At 49.1% G+C, this 18339-nt stretch overlaps 1 long non-coding RNA gene across 1 annotated transcript in view; it reads right to left on the bottom strand.

Annotated features, from left to right (window-relative positions):
• LOC101904759 (uncharacterized) overlaps window positions 1–14098 on the bottom strand; it is an 85196-nt gene extending 71098 nt beyond the window's left edge. Inside the window, exon 1 of the long non-coding RNA XR_009496529.1 lies at window positions 13856–14098. This is a non-coding gene — a long non-coding RNA (uncharacterized lncRNA). The remainder of the gene's footprint in view (window positions 1–13855) is intronic.
• Between the last annotated feature and the right edge of the window lie 4241 nt (window positions 14099–18339).

Genomic DNA, 18339 nt, shown 5'->3' with positions numbered 1-18339 from the left:
ATTACCATGTTTTCCCTTCCTCGACTTCTAGAAACTCTGCCAACTTCCCCTCCATTTTTTTCACACGTTTTTTATTGTGGTAAAATACACATGGGCTTCCCAGGTGCTGCTGCTGCTGCTGCTAAGTCGCTTCAGTCGTGTCCGACTCTGTGCGACCCCATAGACGGCAGCCCACCAGGCCCGGCCATCCCTAGGATTCTCCAGGCAAGAACACTGGAGTGGGTTGCCATTTCCTTCTCCAATGCATGAAAGTGAAAAGTGAAAAGGAAGTCGCTCAGTCATGTCCGACTCTTAGCGACCCCATGGACTGCAGCCCACCACGCTTCTCCGTCCATGGGATTTTCCAGACAAGAGTACTGGAGGGGGGGTGCCATCGCCTTCTCCGCCAGGTGGTGCTAGCAGTTAAAAAAAAAAAAAACTGCCTGCCAATACCAGGAGACTTAAGAGATGAGGGTTCAATCCCTGGGTCGGGAAGATCTCCCGGAGGAGGGCAAGGCAACCCATTCCACTATTCTTGCCTAGAGAAGCCCATGGACAGAGGAGTCTGGCAGGCTACGGTCCATAGAGTCGAAAAGAGACAGACGCAACTAAAGCTACTTAGCGTGCAAACTACACATAACACAAACTTGACCATCTTAGATCATAGAGCTCGGTGGTATTAAATACATTCATAATGTTGTGCAACCATCACCACCATTCATCTCCAGACTTTTCATCTTATAAAACTGAAACTCTGTCCCCGTTAAACAATAACTCTGCATTCCCCAGCCCACGGGCACTGGCAACCACCATTCTAGTTTCTGTCTCTGACTTGATTTCCTTAATTACTTAAGTTCAGTTCAGTTCAGTTGCTCAGTCATGTCCAAATCTTTGTGACCCCGTGGACTGTAGCACGCCAGGCTTCCCTGCCCATCACCAATTTCCAGAGCTTGCTCAAACTCATGTCGGTGATGCCATCCAACCATCTCATCCTCTGTCATCCCCTTCTCCTCCTGCCCTCAATCTTTCCCAGCATCAGGGTCTTTTCCAATCAGTCAGTTCTTCACATCCAGTGGCCAAAGTATTAGAACATCAGCTTCAGCATTAGTCCTTCCAATGAATGTTCAGGGTTGATTTCCTTTAGGATTGACTGGTTTGATCTTGCTGTCCCAAGGACTCTCAAGAGTCTTCTCCAACACCACAGTTCAAAAGCATCAGTTCTTCAGCCCTCAGCCTTCTTTCTGGTCCAACTCTCACACCCATACATGACCACTGGAAAAACCATGGATTTGACTATACACACCTTTGTCGTACAAAGAGTAAAGCAGTTATCAAATGAGCAGCTGTCCAGATTAATGATTTGTGAAGATCTAGTTAGTGTTTATTAAGTACTTGTTAAGTGCTGGGCTCTGGGTAGGGGCTTTTGCACATGTTACTATCTTAATATCTCCCCCATACAAAGCCTCTGTGTGGCTACCACAGCATCAGATTTCCAGACAGCTGCAAGTCCATGAACAAACATAAGCGTTTGCCAGGTCTAATGTGCACTTGGCCTCGAAGGAACCAGGAGAAATGAAAATTCAATTCAATTAACAGGTGGTTATCCCTCATAATTGAAATCTGTCTTTTAAAACCCACCTAATTGGAATTTCTCAATTGCATACTGCATTTGGAGACGTCGGCTGTGATCTTCTCCCAGACATAATTAGGATATACATGTCTGTTATTTCTGGTGAGGCCAAGAAGTGTATTTTCCTCACTGTCTTCGGGAACAAACTTCACCCCCTATTCCCTGAGCCACTTCAGTTAACATTTAGGAGGGTCATTCTTTCCGGTCCCCCTCACTGCCTTCCCAGTTCAAAAGCCAGGCCAAGCTGGCCAGAACAATCCAGAATCAGAAATCTGTTCTTACCAGCAGTGTCATTAGCAAGCTGGCTTGTAGATTGTGTACTTTCTGGTCACGGAAACAGGGAAATGATTACTGCAAAATAGGGAGAACTCACACAATTCCCAAGGGCTTCCTTCATAGCTCAGACAGTAAAGCATCTGCATGCAATGCGGGAGACCAGGGTTTGATCCCTGGGTCAGGAAGATCCCCTGGAGAAGGAAATGGCAACCCACTCCAGTACTCTTGCGTGGAAAACCCCACGGATGGAGGAGCTTCATAGGCTACAGTCCATGGGGTCACAAAGAGTCGGACATGACTGAGCAACTTCACTTTCACACAATTCCCAAGCCCTGAGCCTAGGGAGAGAGCATGCTCCCCCGTCTCCCGACTTTGGGTCCCCATCATCAACCCCACGGAGGGAGAGAAGGGAACAATCTCAGGCAATGGGATGAGGGCACTGTGGATGTTTCCAAGCACCCCAGCACCTAAGCGGAGGAAGAGCCCTCCTGGAGGAGAACCCACCGATCTCATTGTTGTTGTGTAGTCGCTGTCATGACCGGCTCTTCTACAACCACCCGGACAGTAGCCCGCCAGGCTCCCCTGTCCATGGGATTCTCCAGGCCAGGATACTGGAGTGGGTATTATTCCCTCCTCCAGGGGCTCTTCCCAACCCAGGGACGGAACCCAAGTCTCTTGCATCCCCTACACTTCAGGCAGTTCTTTACCACGGCTCCACGTGGAGTAAATGGGGCACAAAGCATTCCAGCAGCTTGACCAGGACTGCACAGCTGAGATCAGGGTCAGACAGCCCGGGTCCTGCTCACGAACCCCTGTGCCAGCTGCACCCCAGCAAGACAAGAAGAGAGAGGTACATCTCTCTCCCCGGGCGGCTGTCTCCTTACACGCCCACGCCTCTGCGTCCAAGAGAGGCACCAAGTCAGAATGATCATTTTAAAACTGAAGCCGAGTCATGTCATTTTTCTGTTCAAGTCCCTGAGAAGGCGCCCATTTTCTGCAGAGTGAATCTACATCCGCCCTGTGGCCCCCAGGCTACTAATCTGGCCCTGCCTTCCTCTCTGATCTTATTTCCAGACCTCCTTCCCTGCCTCTTCTCCAGGCACACTGGCCTTCAGGCTGATCTTCAGACACTCCAGGCAGATCCTGCCTCAGATGCCTCAGGGCCTTTGCACCTGCTGTTTCCTCTTGTTTGAACACTTTCTCCATGTATCCCCACTGCTCCCTCATTTAATTCAGGCCTTCACTGCAATGTCACTTCATCAGAACCTTAGGTCATGATACCTAAGACAGCACTCCCTCACCACTCCCTCCCCTGCTCCTGACATTTCTTTGCAGAACTTATCACCATACCACAAAGCATATGTATTATGTACTTGGCTATATACTTGTTGCAGTCCATGGGGTTGCAAAGAGTCAGACAGGACTGAGCGACTGAACTGAACTGATACACTTATTGACTGTTTTCTTGTATGTCTATTCACTAAAAAGTAAGCTCCATGAAAGTAAGTCATTTGTGTTTTTTAATTTTTATTGGAGAAAAATAAGATAATTATATTTTATTTAATTAAATTTAATTAATTTTTATTAATTAGAATTTTATTTAATTTTATTTATAGTTGATTTACAGTGTCATATTAGCTTCTGTATAGAGCAAAATGAATCAGTTACACATATACATATATCCACTCTTTTTTTAGATTCTTTTCCAATATAGACTTTTACAGAGTATTGAGCAGAGTTCCCTGTGCTGCACTGCTGCTAAGTCACTTCAGTCATGTCTGACTCTGTGCGATCCCATAGGCGGCAGCCCACCAGGCTCCCCCGTCCCTGGGATTCTCCAGGCGAGAACACTGGAGTGGGTTGCCATTTCCTTCTCCAATGCATGAAAGTGAAGAGTGAAAGTGAAGTCACTCAGTCATGTCCGACTCTTAGCGATCCCATGGACTGTAGCCTACCAGGCTCCTCCCTCCATGGGATTTTCCAGGAAAGAGTACTGGAGTGGGGTGCCATTGCCTTCTCCGTGCTGCACAGTAGGTCCTTATTATTAATAGTTATCTATTTTATACATAGTACAGGGAGGCCTGGCGTGCTGCAGTCCATGGGGCCACAGGGAGCTGGACACAACGTAGTGACTGAACAACATTTTATACATAGTAGTGTGTATATGTTAATCCCAATCTCCATTTTATCCCTCTCCCCACCTGTGTCCCTTGGTAGCCATAAATTTGTTTTCTATGTCTATGACTCTATTTCTGTTTTGTAAATAGATTCACCTGTACCATTTTTTAAGATTCCACATATAGGCAATCAGTTCAGTTCCATCGCTCAGTAGTGTCCGACTCTTTGCAACTTCACGGACTGCAACGCCAGGATAAGCAATACCATAGGATGTTTGTCTTTCTCGGAGTGACTTACTTCGTATGATAATCTCTAGGTCCAAGTCATTTGTGTCCATCGCTACCTAGAACGGTGCCTGGCATGGAGTGGGTACTTGAGAAAAAATGTTAAATGAATAGATGGTGTGTGTCCATCCCATTATCACCCAACTCTTTGCTGCCAATGAGCGATGCCAACCTGTTATACAAATAGTGTTAGACACCGTATGCCAAACTGTCATTCAAAGTAGCTGTCTGAAGTATCTGAAAACTACTAACCATCACATTAAGTTGGCTTTGGGAAATAAACACAGAACTGAAACATCCAGTGGCATGTAGAGTACGTCTCAGCCCCATTTACAAAACGCTGCCTTCTTACTACGCTACTGCTTGCTCAGAACTTAACGTGTTAACACACACGGGCCGTTCCCTAGCAGCAGCTCAACATTCAGGCAGAGGCCTGGAATTAAAGCGTCTCTACTTTTCTTTAGCTAAATGGTAGTTCTAATTATAGCATTCAGACTGGCATGCATATTTATTTACTCATCTCTAGCCTTGGCTTATAATTAAGGGTTAGCGCATTCTACCTTGGAAAATGGGTGACAAATTATTGCAACGTGTTCTGGGGTGGTTCAGGAAGCTCGGGGTGTTATCCATTTCTATAATTACGCCATCACATTACATCGAGTGCATGTGGCGAGGGCCGCAGCAGGCACGCGGGAATGAAGCTGCTGGTCTGGATCCCAGGAGGCAAGAAAGAGGGTTCATTTGCAGAAACACAGAAAGGCAGGAGCCATTTAGCGCCTGGCTGAGGGGTTCACAACATCGCCTTGGCATGCCCCCAGTATATCCCTAGAGCAAATAGCAGGTGTTCAGTAAATATTTGGAAAAGGAAGGAAGCGTGTGAATAAAAGAATTAATTAATGCAAAGCACCCAGGCTACTTTGAATCTCGCGTCTCTTGCCTACACCGCGCCACTGTCCTGAGATCCCTGTGCACAACATTTTCTGTAGCAGGTTCTCAAATATTCCCAGGTTGGGGCGGCCTCCGGAATTCAACGCGTCTCTTCAGACGGAAACGGTTGAACCCATAACATGCCTGCCTCCCTTGATGGTCATCGTGGGGATGTAAAACCTGGCCCCTAGCTCCAACTTGGGGAACTCATAAGGGCTGCGAAGGGTCTCAGGGAGTGGCTGAGAAACACCCCTCCGCTCTGTGGTTGGATGTCGTAGCCCAGCTTCCCCCTCCCGCCCCCTGGGTAGCCCTCTCCGCCGGGTAGTGGGTGATCACGGAGCACTGCCCTCACCAACTTGCCTGAACCCATTCTCTGTCTCAGGGCTGGTTTCCTGGGGCTCCCCACAATACTTGGGGAGCCAAGCCCCCAACACACCACACCCGGCAGCCAAAGGAGGGACCCCCTCACAGTCACATAGTAAAGGGATATGTTTCTCCAAAGATGATACCTGTGCCCAGAAAGTTCCAGAAACTGCCCCTGATTCCCTTTATGAGCAGGCCTGGGAATGTCCTCCCACTGACAGCCCATCCCTGGTGATCTCCTGGTGTATAAGCCTTGGCCTGGGAGACTTTTCGCTATTTTCAGTTATCTATTCAGTCCTTCATCCCAGAGAAATGTGCTGGGCCTCTGCTACAAGCTAGGCTGATGCTACACGCCGGGGGACATCCAGGAACTCAACATCGCAGCTCCTTGCCCTCAAGTTGCTCAACCCAGGCGGGGAGAGAGATGAACACGTGCCTGCAGTACAGGGAGTACAAGTCCCAGGCTGGGAGGCCGGGGGCTGTCCAGACAGGAGAGGACAGAACCCAGATTGGAGTAGGGGTCCCAGGAAGGCTCAGTGACTGTGAGCCCTGACAGTCAGCCCTGAGCCCTGAGTCCTTCCAGATGCTCTTTCCCAGAAGACGACACCACTGGTGTTCCAGACACATCTCAGGAATGACAAGTAGTTTAGTGTGTCTGGACCAAAGGGAGGATGATGGAGAAGCAGTAGGAGGAAGTGGCGGGGTTGCGGGGAGTGCGGTGAGTGGAGGTCAGGAGCTGAATGAGATGCTTGATGCTCAGGTGGGCCGCAGCAGGAAGCCTCGGTGGATGATGGGGGGCGGGGAGGCAGACGGCAATGTACATGATGGGGTCACGCAGAAGAAGACGTGCCTCCCAGCTCTGAGGATGGTCCTAACGCAGCCCTCCGTGTCCCTCTCAGGGAAGAACAGCCCAGGGGAGAGTTCCTGGGAGGATTGCACTGCTTTATGGGGACCCTCCCTGAGCACCACATTGTTTCATGACCACCACCTGGCCCTGGACCAACTCCTGCCTGTGCCCTGTAAAGGGAGTAAAGTGAAAAAGTCGCTCAGTCGTGTCTGACTCTTTGCGACCCCACGGACTGTATAGTCCATGGAATTCTCCAGGCCAGAATCCTGGAGTGGGTAGCCTTTCCCGTCTCCAGGGGATCTTCCCAACCCAGGGATCAAACCCAGGTCTCCCGCAATGCAGGCAGACTCTTTACCAGCTGAGCCACAAGGGAAGCCCAAGAATGCTGGAGTGGGTAGCCTTTCCCTTCTCCAGGGGATCTTCCCCACCCAGGAATCGAACCGGGGTCTCCTGCATTGCACGCAGATTCTTTACCAACTGAGCTATGGTAAAGGGAGACTCCCTGGCCAAGTGTGCCCAGATTGTCAGTCACTTTGCCTCACTTTTGGAATTTAGCTTCAGAGCCTCTAACAGCTGCCTGCATTCCCAACTAAAATATTAAAAGAAATATTTTTGTTACGAAATTGCTCTGCCTTGCCAGAATCTTGCTGTACTTTTGCAGTGATGTTCTGGGCTCCTTGGAAGGCTAAGGAACAGCCCAGAGGAGAGGGCGGGGAGGCACTAGGGAGGCATCACCGATTTACACACCATCAACAGAACCAACTGCCCACTAGGCTCTGCCATCATAAATCAACCTTCCCAGGTTAAAAGCAAGAGTAAACCTGAGCCCAGCACGGAGGGGACAGCGGGACAGTCAGCACCAGGCCTGCCCTGTGTCCACCGGGACAGACGTCAGATCTCTCACTGACCTGGACCCCTTTTCTCTCCAGCCTTTGTTTCGCCACACTGGTGTAGCTGGAGTTATAACTTGGGGTTAGAAGGTCCCCGAGACACTGCCTTCACCTCAGCTTACAACTTGGAAAATTAAACCAGAGGGGGCACTTACTTTGTATATACTGAGAAACAAAAAGAAAAAAATAGTTTTTAAAGATGGATGAATCCTTATATGAATGTAAGATGAACAGGTAATTAAATTCCGCAAGTCACAAAACCAGCTGGAGGCCGCTTTCCACCCACCTCGGCAGGCCACTCCACAGTGTCTGAGGCTTCTGGCGGTTGTGGGATTTGGGGGAGGGTCTGGCACGTGGTCTGGGAAAGAAAGGGGTTAAATAACTGTCAATGCCCACCCCCTTCCCTCTCCCAGTCCTGAGGCTTCATCTGAATTCTACTGCTTCACATGGGGGGGCTTATATTTTTAATAGCTCAGTCCATAACCTGGTTTATTGATACAACGTCAACTCTGATCCACATGCTCTATCCCCAGAGTTCTCACATCATAGACAATGCAATGTCATTATCCCAGATAAGAGAGAGATGGTAAAGGAAAAAAAGGGTTTCTGGTCACGTTAGATAATTTCAGTGTCAGAACCAGACAATTTATAGCCGGGAGAGTGAACGACCTCATTCCAGATCAAATGAAATAACACAAAAGAAATTAAGAGAGGAAGAAAGAGGTCGGCTGATTGAAAATAGGAAAATGTCATCCAGTTTTAAAGAATGGAGGAAAAAGGTGAAATCTAGAAGCAAACTAGCAAGACTGACCAATTTTGAGCAAACTTCCAGAGTGGTGCAATTTTTATTGATTTTTACTTTTTCAGTTTTAATTTTTTTATTGAAATATAGTTGATTTTCAATGCTGTGCTAATTTCTGCTGTACAGCAAAGTGATTCAGCTATACACATATATACATTCTTGTTTTATAATCTTTTCCACTATGATTTATCCCAGGAGACTGAATATAGTTACCTATAATATACAGCCAACAAACATCCTTTTAATCAAAGCTATGGTTTATCCAGTGGTCATGTATGGATGTAAGAGTTGGACCAGAAAGAAAGCTGAGCCCCGAAGAATTGATGCTTTTGAACTGTGGTATTGGAGAAGACTCTTGAGAGTCCCTTGGGCTGCAAGGAGATCCAACCAGTCCATCCTAAAGGAAATCAGTCCTGAATATTCATTGGAAGGACTGATGCTGAAGATGAAACTCCAATACTTTGGCCACCCCTGAGAACTGACTGATTGGAAAAGACTCTGACCCTGGGAAAGATTGAAAGCAGGAGGAGAAGGGGACGACAGAGGATGAGATGGTTGGATGGCATCACTGACTCAGTGGACTTGAGTTTGAGCAAGCTCTGGGAGACAGGGAAGCCTGGCGTGCTGCAGTCCATGGGGTCTCAGAGTCAGACATGACTGAGCAACTGAACTGACTGATGATATATACAGTAGGACCTTGTTGTTTATCCATTTTAAATATAATAATTGGCATCTACCAACTCCCAGTCCAGCCCTCTCCCTCGCCTCCTCCCCCTTGGCAGCTACAGTCTGTTCTCTCTGTGTGTGAGTCTCTTTCTGTTTTGTAGACAGGCTCATTTGTGCCATATTTTAGATTCCACATAAAGAAATATCATACGGTATTTATCTTTTTCTGACTTACTTCACTTGGTATGATAATCTCTAGTTGCATCCATGTTGCAGCAAATGGCATTAGTTCATTTTTTATGGCCGAGCAGTATTCTATTGTGTGTATGCACCATATTTTCATAGATTAGTAGACATGCATGTTGTCTCCATGTCTTGGCTATTGTGAATAGTGCTGTTATGAGCATAGGATTGCCTGTATCTTTTTAAATTACAGATTTGTCTGGGTATATGCCCAAGAGTGAGATTACCAGATCATGCTATGCTAAGTCACTTCAGTCGTTGTCCGACTCTGTGCGACCCCATAGACGGCAGCCCACCAGGCTCCCCCGTCCCTGGGATTCTCCGGGCAAGAACACTGGAGTGGGTTGCCATTTCCTTCTCCAATGCATGAAAGTGAAAAGTGAAAGTGAAGTCATTCAGTCATGTCCGACTCTTAGGGACCCCATGGACTGCAGCCTACCAGGCTTCTCCGTCCATGGAATTTTCCAAGCAAGAGTACTGGAGTGGGGTGCCGTTGCCTTCTCCGTACGGGATCATATGGTAGCTCTATTTTTAGTTTTCTGAGGAACCTCCACACTGTTCTCTATAGTGGCTGCACCTACTTACATTCCCACCAACAGTGTAGGAGGGTTCCCTTTTCTCCATACACTCTGTGGTATTCATTATTTGTAGACTTTTTAATGGTGGGCATTCTGACCTGTGTGAGATGGTACCTCATTGTAGTTTTGATTTACGTTTCTCTAATAATTAGTGATGTTGAGCATCTTTTCCTGTCTCTACCAGCCAGCTGTATGTCTTCATCTGCATGTCTTCTTTGGAGAAAAGTCTATTAAGGTCTTCTGCTCATTTTTCAACTGGGCTGTTTGTTTTTGTTGAGTTGTATGAACTGTTTGTATATTTTGGAGATTAAGCACTTGTCTGTCGCATCATTTGCAAATATTTTCTCCCACAGAATGGTGTAATTTTTAAATGATTAGTGAAAAAAAAAAAAAGAGCTAATTGCTGGGAGCTGGTGAACAGTCAGTAGGAACCAACCTCATGTCACTTTAATGAGGTCGTTAGGATGACAGCCCCAAGGAAGGCAAGGAGCTAAATCATCTTTATTTTAGCAAGAAAAATTGTTTCACCTCTTTCCACAAGTCTTTATAAAAATGAAGCGGCAGCAACATCTAGAGATGAACAATGACAGATGGCAATTAGCGGCCTCAGTGTGACCATAAGGGACGCTGATGCCACCAACCACACTTGCCAGTTCAAGTTGCCCTCGTGCCTACAGACCCATGAAGGCGCTGGTGGGTCTGTGAGCCTGATGTGGTATTTCTGAAGGCCCAGCAGGAAACAGGCTTGTACTGGCAGGCCAGCTGCATGTCTGCAGCGGGCAGCGAGGGGGCAGGTCTGGCTCCGTTCAGGCTGCATGGGTTTGAGTGAGTCATAACATCTATCTGGATATTTTTGTCTCCAGCAACATGGAAATCTCCATAATCTGAAAATTCTGTTGCCACAAAACACCTACAAATCCTGGGTAATATATGATAAATATCCTCTTAATGCATAGTGGTGCCTTCGATCAAGTCAAAGAAGAACCAGGAGCCAAAAGCAAAGAGGAAACTGAGAACTCAAACTCCTGCCCCCCCTCCCCACCCCCCCCCCTCCCCGGGAACATTTGCCAAGCTTGGGAACAAGGAGGCTTGGTGTCCACGCTGTTCGGAAACCAGAACAAAACCGTGGGCCTGTACCAGGAAGGGACTTGGAAATAAGACGCCTTAGAAATGCAGGATCCTTGGAGGCTGTACTCTCAGGGACAAGAAGATGGAACACGGAAAAATTAACAGAGCAAGATGTCAAGGAAACCTTTCAATTCCCACTCCTACTCCCTAAGAAGCGAAAGAGAGTCCTCCATGAGAAGCCATAATCACATACCTGCCCTCGTTGGGTATGGAGTTTGAACTGACACTATTTGGTCTGCAAACCAAAATCAAGAAATTATCTATGAGTGACCTAGGGTTGACGGTTCCCTGTGTGCTTGGCAGAAATAACTGCAAATTCTCTCTGGAGCAGCATGCCCTCAACCCAAGGTGTATAGGAGTTCCAAGATAAATCCCAGTCTTTTGTAAGATCAACCTTAACTGAGTGTTTGGGTTGTACTTAAATCCTTTACGTGTGTTATGCCACTTAATGCTCACAAAATGCTTTGGATGGTAGGTATTCTCCTTGTTATTGTACCTCTGAAGGACAGACACCCTTCAGATTTTTCAGGGTCCCTGATAGAGATGAAGTTGAAGCACTTAGAAACCACATCTTGGGAGGAATGTTTGAAGAGACTGGAAAAAAATCAACTCACTGGAGGTCTGACAGACATCCTCAGTTACCTAGAAGGCCATCCTGTATCTTGTTCTCAGCAGTTCTAGGGGCAGAATGGAGAAGCTCAGACCCTCTCGCAGAAAGGCATTTCTTACGGGAGAGCACCAGGCATGTCATAACAGAGAGCTCTCTGCAGTGGATAAGGTGAAACCGAGGCACAGCAAGGATGCTGCAAAAGCGACCACGGGCTTGAGCAGGATGCAGAACCCAAGATGTGAAACTCCTCTTCCAGTTCCTTAGAATTCTATGGACCAAACAGAGAAGCATCATACATTGGGATATTTCTCCTTCATCCCCTCCTTCCTTCTACAGCAGTTTACTGAGTCCCTACTATATGGGTCTTCCCTGGTGGCTCAGAGGTTAAAGTGTCTGCCTGCAATGCGGGAAACCTGGGTTCAATCCCTGGGTTGGGAAGTTCCCCTGGAGAAAGAAATAGCAACCCACACCAGTATTCTTGCCTGGAGAATCCCATGGACAGAGGAGCGTGGTGGGCTACAGTCCACGGGGTTACAAAGAGTCGGGCACAACTGAGCAACCTTACTTACTTACTATATGCCAGGCATCATTCTAGCTGCAGATGCATTTATGGTGCATCTATGGTTTGTCTCTAGCGAAGGAAACAGACAAGGACAAAATAATTTGGGGTAACAATGCTAAGAAGAAAACAGAGATGAGACAGACTGGCAGAGAGCTGTTGGGAGTTCTTTAGTGGGAAGTCATGGAAAGGATGGGATTTGAGCTGAGACCTGAATGTCAAGTGTGAACCAACCACAGAGAAAGTCCCAGGGAGCAAGAAGCTGGAGATGTCAGGTGGGGCCACCTGGAGCCCAGGAAAAGCCCAGCTGCAGTCATAAGGCTATGGAGAGGTTTTGCTCCAGTTTCTATGGGGAAGAATGACCTCGTATGTGCTGCGTTCAACAAGACCCAAGGCTTTGATAACAAAGATCTGTATAATCACTGAGAAAGTGCAAATTAGCCCTGCTGGCAGGCAAATTGAGGTAAACAAGGTTTCCAACAGGACGTGGATGACACCAACAGTACAGAAAAACAAAGAAACCCGGGCAAGGCCATCTTGCAGCTGCAAAATGACTAACACTCTCCCTAGAATCGCCCAGCAGAAGGCCAATCACGAGGCTCCTTTCCAAGCTGGCCTTGGATTCCCAGCTGCAGCAAGCCCCGTAAACCCAGCACTGGGGCTTCAAGAATGCTCTTGGGGTTACCCTATGTGGTAAGCTGCTACATCATCACGATAAAATTAGCCAGCATCACTCTTAACAGTTGCCAGACTGTTTGCTAAAAGATTTATACATAATTTGAGACATTTCATGTTGCCATAACCCTCTGGGATGACTGCTTTATTACCATCAGTGGCACCCCACTCCAATACTCTTGCCTGGAAAATCCCATGAACGGAGGAGCCTGGTGGGCTGCAGTCCATGGGGTCGCTAAGAGTCGGACACGATTGAACGACTTCACTTTGACTTTTCACTTTCATGCATTGGAAAAGGAAATGGCAACCCACTCCAATATTCTTGCCTAGAGAATCCCAGGGATTGGGGAGCCTGGTGGGCTGCCGTCTATGGGGTTGCACAGGGTCAGATATGACTGAAGCGACTTAGCAGCAGCAGCAGCCAAGGGATAAGACTGAGATTGACAGAGGAAAACCATAAGTAGCAGAAAGGGGATTGAGACAGGGTCTGTCCCATAGAGAAGCTTGTCTGACAGGTATCTGCAAACTAGGGTCTACACCAACACAGCTGCTCTCAGGGTTCTGAGCGCTGGTGAGGGCAGGAGCTTGTGCTGGCCTCTGGGTCTGACCCCTAAGGGCTTGCTCGTAATTACCATATTTTACCACCTTTCTGCAGGTTAGGTCACCGACTGAATTTGAGGCCCAATAAAATGCAGGAGGCACCCCATCCTAGTCCCCTCGTTCCCGGGGTCAGAGACCACCTGGAGCTAGGGGCAAGCCTGGAGCAGGCGTGAGGGCTGACCTCTGGGCTCCCGGGGACACCAACTAGCATGAGTCAGTGGGGGAGAGGGGAATGGGGGTAAATCATGAGGACTCAGATGGGGGCTCAGAAGGTCAAAGGCAAGGCGGCCTGGTCCACTGTCATCGCGTGACCTGTCCCCTTTTCTTGCAGGGGGCAGGGGAAGAACAATCTTGTGAGCCACTGACACCACAGCATTTGGGCTGGAAAGCACCAGGCTGGCTCAGTGGTAAAGAACAAGCCTGCAATGCAGGAGACGCGGGTTCAGTCCCTGGGTCGGGAAGAGCCCATGGAAAAGGAAACGTCTACCCACTCCGGTATTCTTGCCTGGAGAACTCCATGGACAGAGAAGCCTGGCAAGCTATACAGTCCACTGGGAAGCCAAAGAGTAGGAGACGGCTGAGCGACTAAACAACAGCAAGCACAGGGCGATTGTTAAAATACTGACAACCCTCCAGGCCCACTGGAAAATAGCTGCCCCTGTCCACCCCACCGCTCTCACCTCTGCACATCTGCAGAGCGGGAGGCCTCCTGGCCTTTCCCATCGACTGGGCCGGGGCCTCACCTATTGTTACAGCATCACCGCTGCCGGGAGACTCTCTTCACCGAGGGCTGTGTGTCCAGCACGTCTTCCCGGAAGCCCGCTGTGCAGGGTTCCTTCATGGACACTTTCTCTGGACGTCACACTCATTCTCAAAGTGCCTCCAATCTTAAAGATGCCCAGCTTCCTTGAGGGGGTGCTGGCATGACTGTAGGAGAGGTAACTGGTGGTTCAGGGCTCCACAGAGGATGCAAAGCTACAGGCTGCCCCCTGCTGTCCTGGTTCAATATTGCAACCATTTCCAGTTTAACTTACCCTTTTCTCCACTCACCTGACATTAGTGAGAAGTCACAAAATAAAGAAAATAAATGGCCCAGCGTATTTTTCCAGCACTCCTAATTCCCAGGAATCCAGTGAGTGAAAGTCGCTCAGTCCTATCCGACTCTTTGCGACCCCATGGACTACACAGTCCATGGAATTCTCCAGGCCAGAATCCTGGAGGGGGTAGCCGTTCCCTTCTCCAGCAGATATTCCCAACTCAAGGATAAAATTCATGTCTCCTGCATTGTAGGTGGATTCTTTACCCACTGAGCTGCCAGGGAAGCCCAAGAATACTGGAGTGGGTAGCCTATCCTTTCTCCAGGGGTCTTCCCGACCCAGGGATCGAACGCAGGTCTCCTGCATTGCAGGCGTATTTTTTACCAGCTGAGCCACCAGAGAAGCCCAAGAATGCTGGAGTGGGTAGCCTATCCCTTCTCCAGCAGATCTTTCCAACCTAGGAATTGAACCGCAATCTCCTGCATTGCAGGCAGAATCTTTACCAGCTGAGCCACCAGGGAAGCCTGAGTCTCCAGAATATCAACCAGTGAGTTTATATTTTGCACAAAGTAAAACTGCTTATGAGGGTTGCTTTTTCTCTGCAAATAACAATTTAAGAAGAGACCATGGAGGCAGTCAGGAGAGGCGGCAGTCCTGACACTGCATTTCCTGCCTGTGTGAGCGGTGAGGGCGGTCACTCTCCTGAGCCCCCAGGCTCTGCACTCAAATCCAGAAATATCCAGGCCCACTTCATGAGGCAGTCCTGATGCTTCAGGCAGAAGTGCAGGTGAGCACAATCTCAATCCTGAAGTGCTATACAAATGTTATTTTTAATGTAATTATCAGGGAATATTTAAATGATCTCTCAGAGCCGAGATTGGTGTTGAAAATGTAGTGTACCTAATTCCTGGAAATTATCAAGACCTCTGGGCTTCCATAGCAGCTCAGCTGATAAAGAACCTGCCTGCCAATGGAGGAGATGCAAGAGACGCATGTTTGAAACCTGGGTCGGGAAGATCCCCTGGAGGAGGAAATGGCAACCCACTCCAGGATTCTTGCCTGGAGAATCCCATGGACAGAAGAGCCTGGCGGGCCATAGTCCACGGGGTCGCAAAGAGTCTGACACAACTGAGCATGTGCCCACACACTCACACGCACACACACACACACACGCATTGCACATCAAGGATGTTCCTGGGGAAAGCGGGGCAGTCAGCTATCAGTCAGCCACGTGACACAAGCAGAGAAGAGTTAACACAGGTGCCCTGAGACCACTGTCCTCAAAAGGCCTGCTCATAAGGCTGGCCTTTGCTGGTGTCTGGAACTCTGGATTTCGGGAAGAGAAACACAACTCCAGCAACCTCCCAAATCCATGGATTTCCCCCCTTTATTAGAAAGTTATACAGAAAGTTATATTATGGGATGTGAGGTGTGTAAAGGGCAACCTCCTGATTCCCTGGGGTTGGAGGGATGGGGGTGGGGTCAGTGAGACCTACCCAGAGTGAATCTGGACACTTTTTCCAGATCAGCTATTGTGGAAAGAAATGTGTTCAAGCTAGACTGGCAGGTGCAGTCTTTTTTTCCCACCAGTATCTTATATTGGAAATGTCCATTTGACACAGAAAAGTCAAAAGAATGGTACAGTGAATACCCATCTAACCATCCCCTAGATTTTATAAGAAAAACCCTATTGTGTATGCTTGTCACATATATACTCATCTCTCTACCATCTATCAGTCTGAAATAGTTTCTCAGTCAGTCAGTCAGTTCAGTCGCTCAGTCATGTCTGACTTTTTGCGACTCCATGGACCGCAGCATGCCAGACTTCCCTGTCCATTACCAACTCCTGGAGTTTACTCAAACTCATGTCCATTGAGACAGTGATGCCATCCAACCATCTCATCCTCTGTCGTCCCCTTCTCCCACCTTTAATCTTTCCCAGCATCAGGGTCTTTTCTAATGAGTCAGCTCTCCGCATCAGGTGCCCAAAGTATTGGAGTTTCAGCTTCAGCATCAGTCCTTCCAATGAATATTCAGGATTGATTTCCTTTAGGACTGATTTAGAAAATAGTTTCTAAATACATTTTAATTTTTAAAAACCAATCCACATGGAAACATTCAGCTTCTACATACATTGGATGCTCGGCCATCCAGGATTGCCCTGGCTGGCCTTTTTGGTCCTGTCCTTTATCTCTGGAGCAGGTGACCGGGAAACCTGGGCCAGGGTATCTGAGCAGAGTGCATGGGTGTTCCAGGCTACTCTGTGCCACTGGCTGCAGTCGGCCTTGTGAGTGGTGTTGCAGCAGCAGGCACTGGGCTCTGTGAATACACTGATGAGACCCCTTCCAGAGGCTGAAGGAGGTCAGAGCCGCCCCTTCTCGGGCACTGCAGGGACCTGTCCTGGCTCTGCTTGTAGCCACAAACACCTAAGAGAGAGCGACAACCAGGGAAGCCTGCTTCTGAGCCCTGAGGCTTCCCAGTTACCGATGGCCAGCCATTCTCATCCTGGCTCTGGAGAGACAGAGGCCCAGCCCCGCAGCCCCTGCTTTTAGACAGATGTCCCAGCAGGTCACACTCGCTCAGCCCCTTCCTTAGACAAGTGCCGGCAGCTCTCGGCAGTCTGGCAGCTCTCACCCCATCACCTCCCTCCAGCCCTCAGCCAAGGCCAGCGGGGGCTTCACCACCTACTCTTACCTGGACCACAGCCACATCCCCTCACCTGCGCGCCCCTCCCTGGTCTTCTCTGCCCTGTGGCTCAAGGGCAGGAACGCTCCCTTGTGCACAAGCTCCCCACAGAGCTCCAGACAGCCCGTGGCTTGGGCCCCTCCCTGCAGCCCCAATGACAGAGCTCAAATACCGCTGTTCTCTCCTGTGTCCAAGCTTTTGCACTCAGTCAGTCAGTAGCTCAGTCGTGTGTCCAAGTCTTTGCAACCCCAGGGACCGTAGCCCACCGGGCTCCTCCATTCATGGGATTCTCCAGGCAAGAATACTGGAGTGGGTTGCCATTTCCTCCTCCAGGGGTCTTCCCAAGCCAAGGATAGAACCTGAGTCTCTTCAACTCCTGCACTGGCAGGCAGGTTCTTTACCCACTGAGCCACCTGGCAAGCTTTTGCATTTGCCCCAATTTTTCGGTCTGGAAATGCTTTGCACGCATAAGACCCAAGTCCTTGGGGCCTCCTTCATGAAAACAGAATCCAAAAGATGCACCCAGGGTGGGCAAACAGCTGGTGTGTTGGCTACACCTGTGCCAACACCCTGGGGTGCCTTGGGCACCATCCACACAGCAGGACTTTGCGTGTGTGTGCGTGTGTGTTCGTGTATGTGTGTAGCCATCCACCAGTGTGTCTGCTTCTCAGCCTTGCAGAGGCAGGAGCACCATGCCCAGCGGGTCATCCCACAGATCCATGACTTTGCCAACACACACAGGGGTAAGAAGGAGTCCAGAGCCCAGAAAGTGCAATGGACCGGGGACACAAACCAAAGGGGAAGATATCTGAGGATGCCAGCTGAGCAGAGCAGGAGGGGCCTGGGGCCACAAGGGAACTGGGCTGAGTGGGTCAGAGCAGAAACAGGGCCAAAGGTTCAGAAGCCCACCCTGGGGGCTCTCACTGTTTCCTTCCGAGGATCTGAACTCAAGGCCCGGCTACAACTGATACCTGAGTGGCCCTGGGCAGCCACTTATTGTGCTGGCAAGGGCCTCCATTTCCTCACCTGTAGAGTGGGCTTGGAGATGCCTGCTTTGCATGACTGGGGGAGTCAAGCAAGATCGAGGGCAACACTTTGCAAACCCTCCAGTTCTCTGCAGAAGAGCAGGTGTTAATTGTGCAGCATCACGGATCTTCCCTTGCCTGGCATGTATGCAAAGCGCCACACTCTCATTCACAAAGCACCGCCCATCCACCTTCTCCTGTGAGCCCCATGGCACCCACCTGGGGCAGATTCCCACTCACCTCTCTTCTTACTGCCCCTCTCCCCCAGGCTCTACTGAAATCTCCAGCCAGCGGGGCAGGGGGGCAGGACTGAGGGCAGCTAAGCTGGCTTGACTCAGACCAGGAAGTCTCTCCACCCAAGCCTGGGGTCAGATGTCACACACACACACACAGGGCCCTCCCCCTCCTTAGCACACT

This window comes from Bos taurus, chromosome 11, assembly GCF_002263795.3.
Source record: "Bos taurus isolate L1 Dominette 01449 registration number 42190680 breed Hereford chromosome 11, ARS-UCD2.0, whole genome shotgun sequence".
Taxonomy (NCBI): Eukaryota; Metazoa; Chordata; class Mammalia; order Artiodactyla; family Bovidae; genus Bos; species Bos taurus.
Note: the sequence above shows the minus strand (reverse complement) of the source record. Positions and strands in the feature narration are given on the sequence as shown.